The sequence below is a fragment of the Rattus norvegicus genome, chromosome 14 (assembly GCF_036323735.1).
Source record: "Rattus norvegicus strain BN/NHsdMcwi chromosome 14, GRCr8, whole genome shotgun sequence".
NCBI lineage: Eukaryota > Metazoa > Chordata > Mammalia > Rodentia > Muridae > Rattus > Rattus norvegicus.
The window spans coordinates 41,894,942-41,915,878 of NC_086032.1; the positions used below are offsets into that span (position 1 = coordinate 41,894,942).

At 45.3% G+C, this 20,937-nt stretch overlaps 1 protein-coding gene across 17 annotated transcripts in view; it reads left to right on the forward strand.

The window, feature by feature from the left end:
- The window catches only part of Apbb2 (amyloid beta precursor protein binding family B member 2), a 383,293-nt gene that overhangs the window by 45,304 nt on the left and 317,052 nt on the right, over nucleotides 1-20,937 (forward strand). For 7 of the 17 annotated variants that reach the window (XM_039092527.2, XM_063273111.1, XM_039092530.2 and 4 more), the window contains exon 1: nucleotides 16,805-17,063. The exons of 2 other annotated variants lie outside the window; for them this stretch is intronic. The gene's annotated coding sequence lies outside the window, so the exon portion shown is untranslated. Of the gene's footprint in view, nucleotides 1-16,804; nucleotides 17,064-17,400; nucleotides 17,984-20,937 lie in introns of those variants that run through there. 8 more of the 17 variants (XM_063273104.1, XM_063273103.1, XM_063273108.1 and 5 more) reach the window with 4 other exon arrangements.

Sequence of the window (20,937 nt, forward strand, 5' to 3'; positions counted from 1 at the left end):
TCTCACTCTGAATAATTAACAGTTCAATTATCTTTCCTGATGTTAATTTTATAGTTGCATTTGTCACACATTTTATAGACAATCTATGAGAATGAGACCCTTGCCATCCATCCTCCTCCGAGGGCTTGGAAATGAGATTTACATGATAACTAGGAAAACTAGGGAAAATGGATGTGTGCTACCTTAGGTTGGAAGAAAGCCAAGGTGCTGCCTGCAAGTGTGCGACTGAAAGGTGGTGGTAGTCAAAAGTTTTATGTGCCCTGCGGTTCACCCCATTGAGACCGGGGCTTGATTATAATATAAATACTAATTAAATCATCATTTAGTCATGGTTCTGAGAAATCTTGTCCCAGCAGAGACAAGGCAGCTCCAAGAGCTGAAAGCTGTCAGAATCTCTCTCCTTAAAGGGGAAGTCACCCTGCTCACAGGACATTTGACTCTACCTGAAACACCAGGGCTGTCACAGCCTCAGGTGCTTGCCTTACTCTGTTCTCAGCCCCTTTCAGATTCTGTTGGATGACAATTGACCTGGTTGTGATTTGGTTTCTGTTGTGTCCGTGTGGGTCCGATGGCTCCAGGTCACACTTTACATTCATAACATGTGATTGTGATGAGTACATCCCTTCCAGAGTGTTCTGACTAGATTGTTTCAGGGCTGTAGAGTAGTGGCTGACTTCCATTTTGGGAGTCAGCTCAACTCTGCCTCTCCTGTGCTTTCTGTGGCCAGCCTCTCAGAGAGAGTTGCTGGTCTCCCACTTGGAGGAACAGGCACTCCCTTATTGCTTTACTTCTCTGATGAAGATGAAGATGAAGATGATGGCAGTGATGGTGAGGAGGAGGAGGAGGAGGAAGAAGAGGAGGATTTCCTTTTTAGGTTTTCACGTGTCTCTGGTTGGCCTCAACTCATTACGTAGCAGAGGTCGATGTTGAATTTCAAATTTTTCTGTCTCTACCTCCTGAGTGCTAGTGTTTGTGTCACCAAGCTCAGTTTACACAGTGCCTGGGATCAAATCCAGGACTTTACCCAAGCTAGACAGCCACCAGCAGCTGAATTATATCCCCGAGCCCTTTCTTCTCTTTTAAAGTGCCATCTTGCTGCGTGCAGTTTGCTTCAGAGTTCAGGTTTGTTCTGGTTTACGTGCCCTGCAGTTCACACCTGACGGGGCGGGTCCTGGATTATGACTCAAATACTCATTCCATCCTCATTTAGTTATGGTTCCGAGAACCCTGGTCTCAGTAGAGAGCTGACATCTCCAGGGACTGAGAACTTGCAAAAATCCCTTTTTTGACTCCAGCATTTGGGAGGCAGAATGAGGCAGATCTCTGTGAGTCCTAGGCCATCTGGGCCTGAATAATGAGACCTTGACTCAAAGCAAAACAAAAAAGTACCACCTTGTCAGGACAGCAAGATCAGCAGGTAAGAGTGCCTGCTGTGAGGGTCTGGTGACCTGAGTTTTGTCCCCAGATCCCTGGATGGAAGGAGAGAACCAGCTCCCAAAAGTTGTCCTCTGACTTCCTGACGCACTGTGCATACGTGTTCTCTCTCCCTCCCTCCCTCCCTCCCTCCCTCCCTCTCTCTCTCTCTCTCTCTCTCTCTTTCTCTCTCTCTCTCTCTCTCTCTCGCACATACACACACATGCACACACACTAATGATAATGATGATAATGAATTAAATAATAAGTACCATCTTATCTTTTTCTTCCGACCCTTTATTATTTTTGGTTAGTTGGTACAGCATTGCTGTATCAGGGTGAGCATAGTTTTCTTCCAAATTTGTAGATAGCACAGATCATGTTCCCTCTCAGACATTTTAGTTGGGTAACTAAAATTTCTACCATAAGTTTAAATCATTGCAAAGGACATAACTTCTGGTGCAGCAGACACAGCAAAAATAAGTCCCTCTTTTAAATGAGTTCAGTGAATTAATTGTTATAAATGCCCAGGATCACGTTTTTAAGATGCTTACGCCTGCTCTCTATTAACAATTTGAAAGTTTTTATCTAGTCTCTTTTAACTATTTCATATTTCCATCTCATTTCACCTAGAAAATTTGATCTCAGTGTAATGTGCTTTTATGCCCGGCAGTCTTTTATTGGCCATTCTAGCACACTTCGCTGTGATAAATAACCCCTACGTAGATATTGAAATTAAATTTTGTTTCTATTTCCTGTGTCCTTGGGCTTTAAGCATTTCAAAATACCTTACTTGAGTTGTTATCTCTAGGACATAACCAACATACTATAAATATGTTACACATTTTATGAGTAACATGAAAAGTAAAATTTTATTGAAAGTGGCTCTCTTAACGAGATGAATGAGGCTGTAATTTTTTTATGGTTTACGTATTTGTGGACAAATAAAAGTATTAGCATTGCCAGGAGGTTTACTATTACTGCTGTTGAGATGGGTGTGGAGCTCACCCGATTCCTGTTTCTCAGCACTGTAAGTTGAAGCGTGAGGAAATCTCTGTGCTTATGAGGATTATGCATGGGACTCCAGAGGTGGTTCTGGGTGGCACTGGTCCTACCTTGTTTACCCCTAAGTTGGATGTCTGTCAGCTGACAGCCTCTTGCTCTACCTTTAGCTTTGTTAGCAGCAAAGGGTTGGAAACCACTGGGCTTAGGAAATGCAATTCCTGTCAGCATCCTAACTCTACCTTCTCTCGGTAACCTTAGCCCGACACTCAGTGCTTCGAGCTGAGGAAGAGGCATGCCATTCTTTAGCAGAGAGGATAGAGGTCAGCTGTTGCCCAAGCTGACATTTAGGAAGGAGCACTAGGAAAAGTGAGTGTCCTTGGGTCAGGTATGGAAGTGCACACCTTCAATCCCAGCACTCACCAGGCAAAGCCAAATGGATCCCTGAGAGTTCGAGGCCAGCCTGGGCTACATAAAGAGTTTCCAGTCAGGGCTGCCAGTGAGATCTGTCTGAAAGAAAAAAGTGCCTGTGGAAGTGATGTCTGGTTCTCCCTCCCAGCTCCCAGAAATAAGACTCAGACTCAAAATATATTCACTAATACCTTGGCCATATAGAGAGTCTCTTCTCTGACTGAGGTGATCAGGTTTACACGGTTGTCTTGTCAGACCTTCTTGAGTGAAATTCCCTGCACCACTCTATCCCAGAATTTTCTCTGCCTACTGGATGACCCACCTTTTCTATTCTACCCTTTCCTATAGGCCATAGGTTTTTTTTTTAAATGACAGATGATGTGTCCACACAATGCACAAGATTATTCTCTTTACAAGTGCCCTTTAAATTATCCAAGTTACTGTCTCTGTTGGAAACACTTATCCAAGAGCTCAGGCATCCATGTTGCCCAGTTTGAAGAATTCTGTTTTTATTATAAGTTGTGGTTTGGATATGAACTGTCTGCTACAAATAACAAGGTTTCCCAGCAGCACCATTTTAAGTATATAGTTCAGTGTTGTTAAGAAGGCAACATCCCCACTGTCTATCTCCCGGACCCTTTTCATCTTGCAAGAACTGCAATTCTGCATCCGTGAGACAGCAGCTGCCTAACTTCACTTCCCCCAGGCCCCAGCAATGGAGTTAATTATATTTTAAATACAGCAGGGTGTGGGCCAATCCCTCAGGGAGACTGTACATCAAAATGGGGAGGCATTTATTGTGTGCCCCTCCTTACAAATCCCTTACAAATCAGAGGGCCTGGTTTGGGGTTGTTTCTCCAGACTCTTAAAAAACTCAATACCAAAATAAAATGTACATACAATAATTCCATGAATCTCGGGAGGTTTTTATTGTCACCACAGAAAGGAACAACAATATTCTGTAAGAATTTTCCTAGGTCCCGCTTAATATTATTTTTGACACATTTAGCAGTCTCCGAGGTTTAGTAATATTCACTTATGCTAATAAAAGTTTTGCTGGATGATTTATCTATTCATATTTTTTATTGGATAGGAACAGAGTTTCTCAGGGCTGCCACTTTAATGTATACAGTACTACATAGCTCAAACCAGAGATCTATTCCCTTATAGTTCTGGAAATTAGAAGTTTAAAATTAAGGGGTCAGCAAGGTGTCAGGTGTTGCTAATTTGTGAGGACTCTCGAGGGGAGTCTGTTCTGTACCTCTCTCAGAAGTGTGTGTGTGTGTGTGTGTGTGTGTGTGTGTGTGTGTGTGTGTGTTAACTTGGGACTTTAGTCATGCTGGACAAAGGCCCTAGAGCTGAGCTACATCCTATGCCAGTTTCTTATCTTCTATCGATAGCTAGAAATCTTTGGTGTTTCTTGGTTTCTATAGTTTTAATCTTTGCCTCCTGGGTTGCAAAACCCTTCAGCTCCTTCACTCTTTTCTCTAACTCCTCCATTGGGGTACCTTTGCTCAGTCCAGTGGTTGGCTGTGAGCCTCCTCATCTGTATTGGTCAGGCTCTGGCAGAGCCTCTCAGGAGACATCTATAACAGGATCCTGTCAGCAAGTGCTTCTTGGCATCTGCAATAGGGACTGGTTTGGTGTCTGTATATGGGATTCCCCAAGTGGCACAGTCTCTGGATGGCCTTTCCTTCAGTCTCTGCTCTACTCTTTGTCCCTGTATTTTTTTTTTAGACAGAAGCCCTTCTGGGTTAAGAATTAGAGATGAGTGGGTGGTCTAATCCCTCAACCGGGGGCCTTGCCTAACCTCTGGATACGGTCTCTACAGGTTCTCCCTCCCCTTTGTTGGGCATTTCAGCTAATCTCATCTCTGTTGGGTCCTGGGAGCCTCTTGCTTTCCTAGCATCTGGGACTTGCTGGTATCTACCCCCAGTTCCCCATCCACCAATGCTACATACCTCTGTTCAATTTCCTGACCCTCTGTATATCATCCTCCTCTCTTCCAAGACCTGATCCTGACCCCCATCTCTCCTACCCATTCTCTCTGCTTCCCAACTCCCTCTCACCCTCTACCTCCGGCGAGTCCTTCTAAAAAGGACTGAAGCATCCAGATTTTGGTATTCCTTCTTCTTGAACTTCATGTGGTCTGTGGATTGTATCTTGGGTAGTCCAAGCTTTTGGGCTAATATTCACTTATCAGGGAGTGCATACCATGAGTGTTTTTCTGTGATTGGGTTACCTCACTGAGGATGATATTTTCTAGTTCCATCCATTTGCCTATGAATTTCACGAAGTCACTGTTTTTGAAAGCTGAGTAAATCTATTGTGTAAATGTACAACATTTTCTGTATCCATTCCTCTGTTGAAGGACATCTGGGTTCTTTCCAGCTTCTGGCTATTATAAATAAGGCTGCTATGAACACAGTGGAGCATGTGTCTTTGTTATATGTTGGGGCATCTTTTGGGTATATGCCCAGGAGTGGCATAGCTGGGTCCTCAGGTAGTGCAATGTCTAATTTTCTGAGGAACCTCCAGACTGATTTCCAGAATGGTTGTACCAGCTTGCAATCCCACCAACAATGAAGGAGTGTTCCTCTTTCTCCACATCCTCGCCAGCATCTGATGTCACCTGAGTTTTTACCCTAGCTATTCTGACTGGTGTGAGGTGTAATCTCAGGTTTGTTTTGATTTGCATTTCCCTGATGACTAAGGATGTTGAGCATTTCTTTATGTACTTCTCAGTCATTCAATGTGCCTCAGCTAGAGAATTCCTTGTTTAGCTCTGTACCCTATTTTTTTTTAATAGGGTTATTTGGCTCTCTGGAGTCTAATTTCATGAGTTCTTTGTATATATTGGATATTAGCCCTCTATTGGATGTAGGATTGATAAAGATCTTTTCCCAATCTGTTGGTTGCCTTTTTGTCCTAACCACAGTGTCCTTTGCCTTACAGAAGCTTTGCAGTTTTATGAGCTCTCATTTGTCGATTCTTGATCTTACAGCATAAGCCATTGGTGTTTTGTTCAGGAAATTTTCTCCAGTGCCCATGTGTTTGAGGCTCTTCCCCACTTTTTCTTCTATTAGTTTGAGTGTATCTAGTTTTTAGTGGAGGTCCTTGATCCATTTGGACTTAAGCTTTGTACAGGGCAATAAGAATGGATCTATTTGCATTCATCTATATGCTGACTTTCAGTTGAACCAGCACCATTTGTTGAAAATGCTGTCTTTTTTTCACTAGATGGTTTTAGCTTCTTTGTCATAGCATAAGTAACCATAGGTGTGTAACCCCACAGATTTAAATGTAAGACAAAAGAGAGTAAAAAAAAAGACTTTCAACTGTTGCAGTAAAAAACTTCCTAAATCTTTTATCCCATGCTAGCGCTGGTACCTGTAGGGCCACATGGCACTGTGGGGTACTTTTCTCAGTGGGTCCACGCTGTCCCTAAGTACTCTCTGACCCAGTCAGTCTGCAAGCCATTCCAGTGTGCCATCTTGCCACACTGGGCCCTAGAGTTAGTCCTGGCACCCGTGGGGCCACATGGAACCAACTGTAATTTATTTCTGATTAGTATCTCTCCCAGCATGAGCCTTGAACTCTCTGGTTCCAGCTACCCAGTAAAATCAGGGCTTTAGAAGTCCAGCATGGGCTGGACTCTGCTCACACTCCCAACAACCCAGTGAAATCATGACTCAATAAACTGTAACTCATCAATCAGATTTATATGCTAAATTCTCAATCTACAATAAATATATCCACACAATAAATTCACAACCAATTGGTAAGGATATAAACTGCCCACCTAGATATGATAAATTTGCCTACAGAAATCCATCCCTTAAGAAATATACATAACTACCTTGGCAAATCAAGACCACCTGGATCTGGGTCATCTTCTCTATCTCCACCTTGATTCTCCTTCTCCTTCCCCTTCTCTCCTGCCCTACAAAAGCTTTGTCCCACCTTAGTTTTTTTTTTTTTTTTCTGTCCAATCATGGCCCTGACCTAACTTGTGCCAGCCCTTACCTGCATATAGACATCAACCTACATTCAATTTATCAGAATAGGAAAAAGTATATGGTGTAGGCTTAACATGTTCTGTATTCAGGTTCGTTTGCTGACAGGCTAGATTGTCAGAGAGTTTTTGTGACAGGGTCCCATGTCACAGAGAGTTTCCTTGAACTTCTGACTCTCCTTCCTCTACTTCCAAAATGCTGGGGTCACAGGCATGCACCACTGTTATTGGCTAAATGAGGCTTCCTGGGAAGTTTTTCTCTGGTCATATTTTCATTGCTGGACAAGCAATAGCTCTTACCACGGTGCTGAGAGAGTGCTTTGAAAATCTTAAAGTATGCAAGGAAAAAGACCATCCCCGTTTGCCTTTGTGTTTCCTGCTCAAACCCTAAGCACAGTGCTGCCTAAGAGAGTTAAAAGTCACCAACAAGCTTTGTCTAGGGCACTTTTGACTTAGTTGTTTTCTTGTGACCAATAAGATACATATGGGCTGCAGAGTTGGCTCTGTTGTTAAGAGCACTTGTTCTTCCAGAGGACCCTGGTTCAATTCCCAACATCCACATGGTAGCTTACAACCATCTATAATTCCTGTCCAAGGGTATCAGGTGCTCTCTTCTGATTTCCAAAGGCACCAGACATGCAAGTGGTGCATGGACATGCATTCAGGCAAAACACTCATAGCCATAAAATAACATAACTCTAACATAATTCGGGCTAGAGAGATGGCTGAGTGGTTAAGAGCACTTGTTCTTCCAGAGAACCTAAGTTTGATTTCTAGCTCTGAAGTCTTTGTAACTCTAATCTCAAAGGATCCAAATCCCTCTTCTGGCCTCTGTGGGCATCAGGCATGAATGTGGCACACAGATAGACATATAGGCAAAAACACCTACACACATACATAAAATGAAATAAAAACAAACCACTGTTAAAGCTGCGTGTGGGGGCTGGGGATTTAGCTCAGTGGTAGAGCGCTTACCTAGGAAGCGCAAGGCCCTGGGTTCGGTCCCCAGCTCCGAAAAAAAGAACCAAAAAAAAAAAAAAAAAAAAAAAGCTGCTGCGTTCTATCTCCTCAAGTCTGGTATTTGGACTGGAGGTAGCACACACCTGTGACTCCAGCAGCTGAGAGAGAAGCTGGGGCGAGATTACTGGGAACCTGAATTCTCAGCCAGCCTTGACTATATAATAGGTTTAAACAAGCATGGATTTTGTAAGTGAATATCAGGTCAGCCTGGATTACACATTAAGACCCGTCTCGAGAAGCCAACCCGGGAACTAGAGAGATGGCTTAGCGGTTAAGAGCACTGTCTGTTTTCCCAGGGGACCTGAGTTCAATCCACAGCAGCCACATAGTGACTCACAACCATTTATAGTGTGATCTTGATGCCCTCTTCTGGCATGTAGGTGTATGTGCAGCTAGGATACTCCTATACATTAAAAAAAGAAAACAAAGCAAAAAACAAAAAGCAAACCCACCCAGAAACGTAAAACCAAACTGTTTTGTGATCCAAGAATGTACTTGTTGACATCATCTTAATGTAAGGTGGTGTTTTCTCTCTTACTGATGACTTTGTAGACCTCACATGCACCCAGAGCAAACTTGTGGAACCCAGTAGGCTAGCAAGTGCATCACCCTCATGGGTTTCATCCTGTGCTCCTCGAGTTCATTTCTTGGGAGCTTCACTCTGACATTTCCTGGTACACAGGGGAGGAAGACGGGTTCTGATTCATTATGTTTACTAGTGCTCTAGCTGGGATTTGAAATTTTATAGTCTAAACAAGAGTTAGAATTATGTCTTGCGGAGTCACTGGCTTGGAAACTATTTTCATAAGAAATCATATTTCATTTGATTAAAATAAAGACGGAAGATTCAAGCTCAAGGAAAACTCATTTGTCTCCTAAGAACAGCATTTCTGATAGTCAAAAAAAATTAGAGGAGGAAAAATCAATTCAAGCTAATCTACTAGCTTGTCAGAAAGGGCTGCTCTCTGCAAAATATATTCTCGTTCTTTGTCCAGGTTAATTTTAAATGTCTCAAGGGATGGCGCACTCTTTACATCTCTTTGAAGTCTTTTTAAAAAAAAATCTTATTGAAGCCACTAAGAATGTTTTCTAATATGAAACCCTCATGTTAAATACCATTTATATACTATTTCTTTTAATCACACTTTGTTTCCTATGCTAATGCCATTTTCTAAGTGAATTCAGTTTTTAGATATCAGTTATTTCTGCCAAGTGATATTCCCATTCTCTCTCTCTCTCTCTCTCTCTCTCTCTCTCTCTCTCTCTCTCTCACACACACACACACACACACACACAGACACAGACACACACAGAGACACACACACATACACAGACACACACAGACACACACAGACACACACACGTACACACAGACACAGACACACACAGACACACACACAGACAAACAGACACACACACAGACACACAGACACACACACAGACACAGACACACACACATACACACAGCTTTCCACAATTGCTTTTTCATCTATAACGATCTTCCTCTTTCCCTCTTGTAAAAATATTTACTTATCCAGTAAATCAATGTGGGTACTGGGATCTAAACCTTGGTCCTGTGCAAAAGCAACCAATGCTTTTAACTGCTGAGCCGTCTCCAGCCCTAGCTTCTTAAAAAACAAACCAACAGCAAAGGAGCCGGGGATGACGACACACTGTAATTCTAGCACTCAGGATGCTGAAGCAGGAAGATCTGCCTGTCTGGGAGATAGAAAGAGAATGTGTCATTACTCCCACCTCTCCCCGAAAAGGCTAAATAAAAGAACATCCTATAAACAAATAAATGAGACAACCCAATAAAACGCACCCCAGAAGATCTCCCCATCTTTTCTTTTCCTTCTCAGACTCTGTGATGAGGCCCCTTAGGGTGTAGGATATTCAGCAGGACAAACAGACCAGGACTATCAGTTCTTTCTTTGATCAAGGAGACTCAATTCCTTAGCAAACCACTAATTCATTTCTTGCCCGTCTCTGCTATAAGGCATTTTACTCTTACAAAGATTCTTACTTCTTTTAAAATACCTCCTCTCCCAACACTCTGCCTCAGAGTCTCCCTTTCTTTTTAGTTATGTTTGCACAAATTTAAAATTGAGCAGTTTTCTAGGCTACACGGCATGATTTGTACCTATTAAATACAAAGATGCTTTTCCCCCATTGACAGGATTCGGATTCTCGCCCTTATCTGGGTAGAGGATTAACTATGAGACACGGTGCACATTGGTGCTCTGGACTGAATTCTCTGCTGTCTGTTGATAAGGGAGGGGAGGCACCCAGAAGGGTAAGGAGATAGTTTGTAGCCAGGGATAGAGACTGCCCTGAGCGGAATGTAAATTCTTTTCAGCCGGAGTCTATTCATTAATATGCTGGCTCCTACATTAACAGCTCCCGGTGACCTGGGGAAAGACTGGCACGTGCCGCTGTCTGCTTTTGTGCACATTTAATTGAATCTCTACTAATTCTTGCATAGAGCCATATATTACCATTGTTTAGAAAACAGGGGATTTTAATGGAATTTACTAAATGTGTTTTTCAATAATAAAAAAATCTACAAAAGAATCTGATTCGTTTTCTCTTCTTACCGGAGTCGATTGGGTTTTAAAACAAAAGTAAAATCAAACAAAAACAGCTGAGCAACAACAAAGTAAAAAAAAGAAAGAAAAAACCAAAAATGAAAAAAAAAACAAAATCAAAACCAAAACAAACAAACAAACACACAAAAAAACCCTGTGTGGTGGATTCCCTGGGAAAGGGGCCATGTGTGATTTCTCACAGGAAGTAATGTCTTATGGAGAAGGGCTTATGCTGAAGAAACTCTTCTGTCCCCAGTAGCTCAGTAACCTTGTATGGCAGCACTCCTCTCTGACATAAAATTGTGATTGCCTATTTGAGGAAACACTACTAGAAAGTGAGATTCAGTTGAGTTTGTGTTTACGTTATGTCCTGTGTATAGTACTTTAAAATGTAATTTCCTTTAAAAAGGGTTGCATATCTGTTTGTTTATTTTTTTTATGTGTATGTATAAATGCTCACACATGCTGTGGGGGCACATATGGAGGTCAGAGGACAGCTTGCAAGAGTTGGTTTTCTCTATTGTGTGTGTCTTAAGGGTCAAACTCAGGTTGTCAGCCTTGGCAGCAAGCAACCTTACCAACTGAACCACTCACCTGCCCTAGTTTTCCTTTGTCGTTCTTTCAGGCATCGAGTCAGGTGCGTAGTATCTTTTACGCTTTGAAACTGGAAAGAGGGGTTTACACAGCCCCAGAGAATGGTGCAGCATGGATGGATTGCATGCTACAGAAACATTTGACATACTCCAGAGTCAAACTGTGAGCGGCTGACTGGCATGGTGGGTCCAGGGAGGAATCGGCCTGTGAAGAAAATGACTTTGAAAAGTGGACAAGGTGCAGGAGGTAGGAGTAGGCCCTGGGCAAAGCAGAGAGTGCATCCCAGCCTCAGGGAATAGCACAGGAGAGGCCTGTTGACGTGTGCAAGTACGTGACCTGCTTGCCCACGGGCGATAAAAAAGGGCAAAGTATTATGGGTGAGTGAATGGAAGAGAGGATGAGACATTCCTTTCTCCACTGAATGGATGAGTTCTGAATAGATGTCCCCACCTACCAATTCTGAAGCGAGTCATATATTACCCTATATTAGTCTGTGTTGATGGTGAGCTGTCTGACAGCCAGCCTTCCCATACATTTTATTGGGGGTACACACTAATGACAGTGAGTTCCTTTCACTTGTATGCAAGAGATGACTCACACGATGGAGAATTTAATCTTACTAGTTTGTTATTTATATGCCCTAAATTTTGTTCAATAAAAATGAAACACTCCTGTTATAAAAACACTTATTTTAATGTGAAAGTCTCATGAAATGTGAGCAACATTAAAAATAGTATTTACTAGGTGTATGTGTGAATGCGTGTGCCATATGGCTCATGTGTGAAAGTAATAGGGTGTCCGTTCTTCTTTTCATCATGGTCTTGGGGACTGGTAATCAGACTTGGTCATAAACACCCCTGTCCATTGACTCGTCTTGCTAGCCCTGAAATATAATTTTTAAATTAAAATTTAAGGTGAGATCAGAGAAAGGCTGAGATGGATAACAGGTCCCAGTAGCAGTGATTTTAAAGTGTCCTTTTGAGTCCTTCCCTCTCAGAGTCATGAGAAGGGTCTCGCCTTAGGTGATGACCAGAGAAGAAAACCAAGTTTGAGAGAAGTTAAGCCATTTGCCCAGAAAGGCCCATGGGAGGGCATGGTTCAGTCAAGGGTTTCAGCCTGGATCACTGAGCACAGCACATCCATTTTGTGAGCTTTGCAGTTGCCTGCCCTTAAAGAGCTTTTCTAGAAGATATGATACTTGAACTGACATGGCAGTGAGTGGGGTTCTGTTCAATGAAGATGTGTGAGCTTGGTTCAGCCTGAGAAGGATGCGGTAAGAGCAGACGGGGGAAAAGCCATTTGTACGCCAGGGATGCGCACAGGCAGGCTGGCGACTAGAAAGTGGTAGAGGCTGGGGAGAGTGGTACAGGGTGGGTACCAGAGGAGGCCAAAATGTGCATTTGAGACAGGAGTTGGCCATGTGAGTAGCAAAGATTTAAGATTTTATCCTAAAGCAACATGAAATCAAGAGGTGGGTTAAAGGAGAATGATGTCACCAGTGTCCTTATTCTACCAGGATCTCTCTGGAAGCTTGAGGGAGGAGCTTGATTGGAGATTGGTGGGCATCACCAAGGTCAGTTAGCAGGATAGTAAGACGGGGGCAGGCACAGAGGCCTAGATCTGAGAGGCAGCCTGGACGTGAGAGCACATGGGAGCACGTGGGAGCACGTGGTGCTTGGTGACTTCTGTGCTTTAGGAGGCGGGAAGATGTGAAGGTGATTGAGATTTGTGCTTTAGAAACCCGAGTGTTGAAGTTATGAACTGAAAAGGGAGCAGAGGAAAAGAGGTCATCCTACAGGAGGCCTCCTAGAAGCCGTCCACAGGATTTCATTAGTCCTCAACAGACTCGTGAGGAACTGAGTCAGATTATACAGGTTTAAAAAGAACTCCCCACCCAAAAGAAGAAAAACATTCAACAACAAAAAATACATGAAGTCCTGTGAGGCCTTACACAGCTAGTGAGAGCAGCTGTGTCCTCTCTTCAGACACACCGGAAGAGGGAACTGAATCCCATTACAGGTGTTGGAACTACAAAATAAAGCCTCCAAAGCCGACCCTTCCCCAGACTTTGCTCGGTGCTCTGATGACAATTTTTTTTAATAAAAAAATTTATTTATTTATTGTATATAAGTACACTGTCGCTGACTTCAGACACACTGGAAGAAGGCATTGGATCCCATTACAGATGGTTGTGAGCCATTATTTGGTTTCTGGGAATTGAACTCAGGACCTCTGGAAGTGCATTTGGTGTTCTCAACCGCTGAGACATCTCACCCGCCCTTCTGATGACAATCTTAATGTAGGAAAATAAGAGTGAAGCTCAGGGGCTAGGCAGAGCATGCAGACATGGTCTCGGAGGAATGCAGCAAGCAGAGAGAGGAGGGCCTGCACTGCTGGAAGACAAGCCACCGAGGTCCATGGCATTTCCACTCCACTGGAGGTGGTGATGGTTTCTATGTCCTTTGTCCAATACAGTCCTCATTTCTTGAGGCTATTTGGCGCTTGAGATGGGGCTAGTGAAACCGAAGAACTGAAATGTGGGATCTGATAAATTATGATCACACAACTTTAATGTCAACATTTGGGAGGCAGAGGCAGGTAGAACTCTCTGAGGACAGCATGGTCTTTAAAAAGAGCAGGGGGTGGGTGGGCTATTACCATATTGAACAGTTTCAGAGCCACTAGTTAGGCACAGAGTGGCTGCTGAAGAGGCCTGACTGTCATTCTGAGAAATCAGTACAAAACACTTCTTTTCAGACTTACTTATTTATATGTGAATACACTGCCACTCTCTCCTGACACACCAGAAGAGGGCACTGAATCCCATTATAGATGTTGGGAATTGAACTCAGAACCCCTGGAAAAGCAATCAATGCTCTTATCCACTGTGCCATCTCTCCAGCCCTCAAAACATTTCTTGATGACACACAAAACCCTTTTGCCATTTGACTGACACACTTAGTGCCTAGTGTTAGGCTATCTTAGAAGTGGGTCAATTGATTGTTGGTCAGGGATGCTCAAAGTTTAATGGACTTCCTAAGAAGAAACAAGTAACAGGGTCTACTTTGTTGCCACTGGTTTGAATTTTTAACTTTTGAATTCAAAACCAGCAGTGGTGGTGTTTGCCATAATACAGCACTGGTTTGAGTGGATTGGTAATCCACTCCTGACTGAGACAGGAGTTTCCTAGCCAGTGCTACCCAGGTTTGCTTTTGTTCTTTTTGACAGTGAAGTCCAGGCTAGTCTTGAATTCACGGTCTTCCTGCCTCAGCCTCCGTGGTGCTGTGGGAATGCTGGCCGGTGATATGACAGTAGACCGATTGTCTTCTTTAAGGAAGCCATTGACACCTCTGGGGTATGAAGAAGTAAATACTCATGGAATCTAAAGACTTGGTGTAGCGTTGGTTTTACAACGTTCTTGTAAGTGTTCTTTCCACTAAAATTCCTCGAAACACTCACACTTCCACCTAGTAGGACTTTTGACCTCATGGGAATTGACAGGAGGTAATTTTTAATGTGTTGTACCCAGTGTTGACTTCATACTTAACAAAAACTAGTGCTCAGGATACTCTTGGAATAGTTCATTTCTGAAGAAAACAGTTCATGTGTGCGTCAGCACTAAGGGGAAAACCCACTCACAATAGCCATCAAAATTGCATGAGGTGGTAAAATGAGAAATGATTTTCTTTGTGATCTTAAACGATGAGGTACAGGGAAGCCAATTACTTATTTATAACATGAGTGTGCACTGGCAGGCTTTCTCCAGCCCAGCTAAGGTGAGGTTGCCTACTTAGCTGGCCAGGGCACCTGGCAATCCATTCCACCTTAAACGTCCCTTTCAGGAAGAGAGAAGAAATTGTGGGTAGGGTGCAGGAAGGAAGCAAAGGAGAGTTCAAAGCCAGCGTTCCAGTTCTGCCAGTCCTCCCTGGAAATAACTACGGGAATTTCCTCCAGCAGCTGCAGGATGCTCCGTAGCCGGCCCCTCACTATAGGGACATCCAAGTATTCAGAAGGCTGGGAGGTGACTTCCCGACTCCTCCTGCAGGCCGCTAGGGGCAAGAGCCTACGAAGCAGGCGACCCGGCTGGGAGGCCGAAGCGGGAGCAGGCGCGGAAGCGTTTCGGCGGTGATCCTGGAGACCCTGGGGCTTTCCGGAAGGGTGATTGCATCAGGTGTGGAGCAGGGCGCCGCCTCCGCCCAACCTGGAGCCCACCGCGCCTGCGCGCCCCGCCCCGCCGCCACAGCGGACTCCAGCACGGGTTTTCCTGCGTATCTAAGGAGACCGCCTGGAGGGGGCAGGCGCGGTTCGACCCGGGAGCCCGGGAGAATCGGGTGATAGGGTAGGCTCTGGACGTTGGCGGGCAAGGAGATCAAGGTGGAAGGGGACTTGGTGTAGTAGCCTGCTGAGATCACTGCAATGAAAGACATGCAGGGTGGGCTTGGATTCATTTCCTCCTCTGTGTGGGCGTGAAGGACACAGTAGCCGGTGTCTCAAGGCCCTCTACAGTTTTTTCCCCTCAATATTTTTTCCCTGGTTTTTGACTGTCGACGGTTCACAGCTCGTTAAGTCTTGGGATGCAGAGGCTCAGTTCCAAGAATGAACTTGCATAGATTTATGGAAAATTTTCTGTAGTAGTACTGTTGGCCTTCTGCAGAGTCTGAGGGAAATATTGATCATAGAAAAGGCTATAGGATAAAAGATTCCTCCAACACATGGCGTTCTGCCCATTCCCAACAACCCATCTCTTTTACATGTCAACACCTTGTGTATGGAGATGGTGAAGATGGCATTTTATAGAAACTATTCAGTGCATGTCAGTCATTGCTGGACCGTAAACACCATGAAGGCAGGGACTGGGATTTTAAATTTGCTTGTACTCCCAGGTCTAGTAAGGGGAACTTGTGGAGCCTCAATAAACTCATGCCCATCTCCACTAGGGAGGATGAATCTGAGTTTATTATCTGAGGGAGGAGTGCGTTGGAAAAGGGTCATTACTTAGTAGTTACAGTTATTTTCAGAATTACCTTTTTAAAGGAGGTAGTAGGTAGCATTGTCTCTGTATTAGACATTAGAGTCCTCATGACTAGTCCTCAGATGGCAGCCACATCAGCACCTGGGAATTTGTTACTTACAGGAGCTTGTGCAATACAGCACAACCACTCATTTGGCCCGGGGAAAGGGACCTAGCATGCTACTTCAGCAACCTTTCTCAGTTGAGTGTGACCTAGGCATCAGTTTAACTCCCTCTGGCTTGGTGAAGAAACAGTTAAGGCCCTCCAGGTGCCTTCAATAAATCCACTACTTCCTGGCTAACAAACAGGTAGCAAGTAGATTATGTTTTTCCTTTTCGCAGATGTATTTCTTGCTTGGCGTTATCTCGCTGTGATTTTCCAGTGCAGGAATGTTCGTGTGTGGCATATGTCTGGGCGTTGGGGATGAGGAGGCAGAAGGCAGAAGTTTCACCTTTTAACGTCCAGTTAGCCAGGAAGGCTGTAGGCAGCTTCATCTTGTGATAATTTTCCATTCTAAAGGAACGCAGACGTGTGACTGAAGAGTTCCCCAAACTGCCTTTTGGTGCAGACAGACGCTAGGCCACCTGGAGGGGATACCCGGGCTGTCCCGCACCCCCAGCCTCTGGGTGTCACCCTGGCGCCCCCTGCCTCTCTGTTGTGCCAAAGCCGGGCCGCCTCCACCTGCAGGGGTCGCCCTGGGAGCGCGGCCCGCCCCCTTCCGCCGCGGCCTCCGCCCCCGGCCCCGCCTTGCTGGGTTCGCCCGGCTTCGCCAGGCCCCTCCAAGCCTTTCCTCGCGCAGCCGCCGCCAAAGCCTGGAGAAGTGGAATCTCGCCGCCGCTGCTCCCTGCGCGGGCCTCGCGGAGCCGCACTGGGCATGCTCAGTCGCCGGAGCCAGTGCTGCTCTAAGTAGGAAGCTCGCGTGCTGCAGCCCGCAGCTGATCCGGGCGCTCAGCGGGCTGCGAAACCTAGGACCCGGGTTCAGAGCCGATCGATCGCCGCGCAGCGCTGGTGAGCCCCGCTTCCTTCCATGCCTTCAGCCCGGGAATCTGAGGAATGACCCGGAGTGCGCCGCCGGAGCAGGGCAGCCGGCGAGCCTGGCTGCTTGTGCCCTCGCGGCTGCTGCTCGGTTTCTGGCGGTCACCGCCGGTCGCTCAGCCGCAGCCGCAGCTGCAGCAGCTGCCGCCGCATCTGCAGCGGGCGCCTGCTGCGGAGTCCCGCTCGCCCCACGCCGCAGGGCCGGTGCTCTGGCTGCGGGCTCGCCCGGTCACTCCCATTACTCCCTCACTCCCACCCGGAGCTTGGGCTCGGCAGGGCCGGGCGAGGACACGGGGCTATGCCCGGGCGGAGACTGCGGAGGGCAAAGTGCGGGTGGGCGCGGGCGACCGGTAGCGCACGCCCCCTTGCCCTGGGGCCGGCCTGCCCGCCCGGCGGCGCGCTCTTGCTGGAGACTCTGAAACCTATCCAGCGTCTCCTGGGGTGCAGAGAGCCCAGCTACCCAGAGAGGAGGAGGGGGCAAAGTTGTACCCTCTGCAACGTTGAGAGCGTTTTAACTAGAAAATGGCTGTGTACTGAGGGCCCGATCAGGGAAGCCGGTCATCGGGATCCCGAACGCCCCACTGCTGCCCGCTGGGAGGAATGGTGGCTCAGACGCCAGAAATGACATTTGTGCGACGAAAACTAGCTGGGCGGAGGGAGGGATGCGGAGTCCCGTAGAAACAATGATAGGTGGTCTCTCCATTGATGAAGAGGTCTGAAAACAGGAGGTCAAGCTCAAAAGGCCAAGGGAGTGTGGGACTTAAAGAAAAAAGCTGGATAAATCAGATGGAAAATTGGAACCGTTCTGTAGCAAGATTCTGCACAGCCACGACTGTCCCGATCGCTTGCGGATGGAGTGGATGGCTGGAGAGGGTTCACATAGAGAGAATTAGGTCAGTGTCTAAAACCCAATGAGCTCTTAGAGGGGGCAGTTTTAAAAAGTCCTGTCACTGGCTTTGCCTTGTGCCCGGTGTCTTAAATGAAAGTCATAAAGGGGCATCATAAAATGATAACAGCAATATCATTTGATATCAAGAAATAAGAAACTTGGTGAGGCTGGCCCTTTTTGTTATTTGTTTTATCATTTTACCAATTTAAGAATAAATTATGACCGCTTATCTGTTGTTTTAGGATTTGGTACCTTAAATCTTATTTTCTTTCTCATCATGATATTACAGAAAGGGCCATGGTAGTAGTACCTGAATCCTTGTGGCTGACCTTATGAAAACAGGGCTCTTGAGGGGGGCATTTCTTTATGAACTTAGGAACAGGCTTTGTCTTGTTTCCGTTTGAAAGAAAAATTTGGGTTTCTTAGAATTTGGAGAATCTTAGGAATGGAATCTGTTTGGTAAGATAGTATTTGTCCTGAGGATGGGGACCCCTATCCCCCCAGGCAGGCAGAAATGTGGTGGGAACAAGGGTAGTGGAGTGGGGAGTGGTCTCATCTGTGGAGTGTGGGTGTGGGGGATGTCACAGGTGCAAGATGTCTGCCACTGTCCTTTTGAACTTGATGCGTTCGATTGGTAGATGCCTTCAGAAAGTTCTCAGGAGAACACCATGTACCACACTTACTCAGAGCCTTTGAGAAACGACTCAGGTTGGGACCCTATTCTGGTGTAAGTGGGACAGCTGTTCTCTTATACTGTTACTTCTTCCCCAAATGGATACTTTAAACTATTCAACTTTAAGGAGTGGGGGCAGAATCCTGCCATCTGAAACTTCCTAAAGAAGTGGTTGAAAAGCTTGAGGAGCTGCAGTGTAACAGAGTAATGCGTTACATTAGCTTTAGTAATATGAACACAGACTACAACATTATCTAGGAAAAGACAAGTGTTACAAGAACACGTGTGCAAACAATATTTTAGAACAGTTATTTCGTATGTCATGTTTCTATTTTTCTGAGGGCTTTTCCTGCCAGAGGAGAAACAGCAAACAAATATTGGATTCTTTTGCTGTTAGAACAGGAATCAACACTTGAAACCCTTCCCGTGATGATTAGAATTGCGTTCTGTTGCTTTCCCTGATTAGTGGGTATCTAAATTTATCTAAGGAAAATGGAACCTTAAATATCTTCCTATCCACAACTTTAAAATAGACAATGCCTTTGTGATATAATACGTCAAGTATTCCAGAGACATATCTACAGTGTTTGATGAGACCAACAGCTACTCACTATGTTCACAAGGCTCTTAGGATGAGCTTTAGAAAAATGTTGTATTAAGTTATTACTGATTATGTGGGTGATACTTTCCTTGCCTGAGTTAAGAAAACTAGGATTTGATCAATGGCTTTTTCCTGACAAAACTGACATGCTCTTTCCATATAGTGTCTTTTCCTGTATGTGATGTATGTGGGCCTGCATGCATATGTGCATGCACTTGTCATATGCACGTGTGATGGTCAAAGGATCCTGCTAACCTTCACCTTTTTTGAGACCAAGTTTCGTCTTTATTGTTGACTCCTGTGCATACCAGGCTAACCGGCCTTGAGAGCCTCAGAGGATAATCCGTCTTTATCTTGCGGAGGGAATACTGTATTATCATGCCTGGCTTTAATGAAGGGCTAGGAGAGTTAAATCAGGCCCTCACCTTTGCAGGGCAAGTACTTTGCCAACCGAGCCATCGCTTTAGCTCCTCCTGTATCCTTTGCCGATGGTATCTTGACATAAATGCCACCCATCCAAGAAAACCCCTCTAAGACATGGAGACCTTGGACCCACTAGCAATCTCCCTGTGAAGTTTTTTTCTCATAGGAGGAGAATATTTCAGTGTGTTACTGTTATTCCCTAGGCATTCTCTTCTGAGACATCTTTGATTTGTTGTTTAGGATTAGGTCTGAGTAAAACAGTGTGCCGTGACCAACCGGTTAGCCTCCATCCATGTTTGAAAGCCTGCTTTAAACCCCGTTTATTTATTTTCAGCAGCGCTGTAGCATTAGCAAATCTAGGGATGATAAGTCAGAACTGCCCATTTTAAAGTGTCATTGGTGCACATTGTGCATGATGACGCGTGTTGGTGGTGTTCTGTAGTGTAATGGCTTGTCCGAGGCAGAGTGGCAGGCTTCATGATTAAGGGTCTGGTAGGATTTGATAGAAAGCAGTGACTCTAAAGGCTTTGCTTCTGTGTCCTGCTCCTCTGGGAACCCAGCTCACTCTGTGTCCTGGAGAAGTCAGTTCACATCTTGGAATCTTGGTTACCCCATTTGTTGAATGAGATTTGCAGGAGGATTTGCCTCTGGTTGGTTTACTGAGTCCTTGGCCTGGTGCAGAGGCCTGTAATACAGCCTATGATTCAGGGAGGGAGGAGTTCATTCAGCACATGGGTAAGGCCGGATTTGTACATCTCAGAGCCTGTCCTACCCTGGTTTTGTCTTACACCCTTCCTTCTTGGTCAGTTCTGCCTCCCATTGAGTTTTCCTTTGACTACAAAATAATTGTCACCGATGGACTCTGTACCTGTGTTCTTCTGGGTAGGTAGGCTGTACAGTGGATTATGCTTGGCTGTCAGACTTTGGAAATTTTTTAGCATCTTCTGAAGAGAGATTTTCTGCTTTTGTGCTACCAGCTTATGTAGGAGATGCTACGGGTTGCAGAGGAGGCCTTCCGTGTCTCCGTTGCTGGGCTCCATCTTGTAGAATTCTGGCTGAGCCTTCCTATACTTTATCCTTCGCCTTCTGCCCTTAGTAAGGGGTGCAGCCCTCGGCCTTAGGAATTGATTGCTGCTGTCATTTGATGTGAGCGTCTTCCAGGGCCGTGCAGGAGCAGATGTACCAGTGACGGGACTGAGGGCACAGGTGGCCTGTCCCATTCTGGGTTCTGCTGTGCTCGTGTTGCCTTCAGGATGCTCAC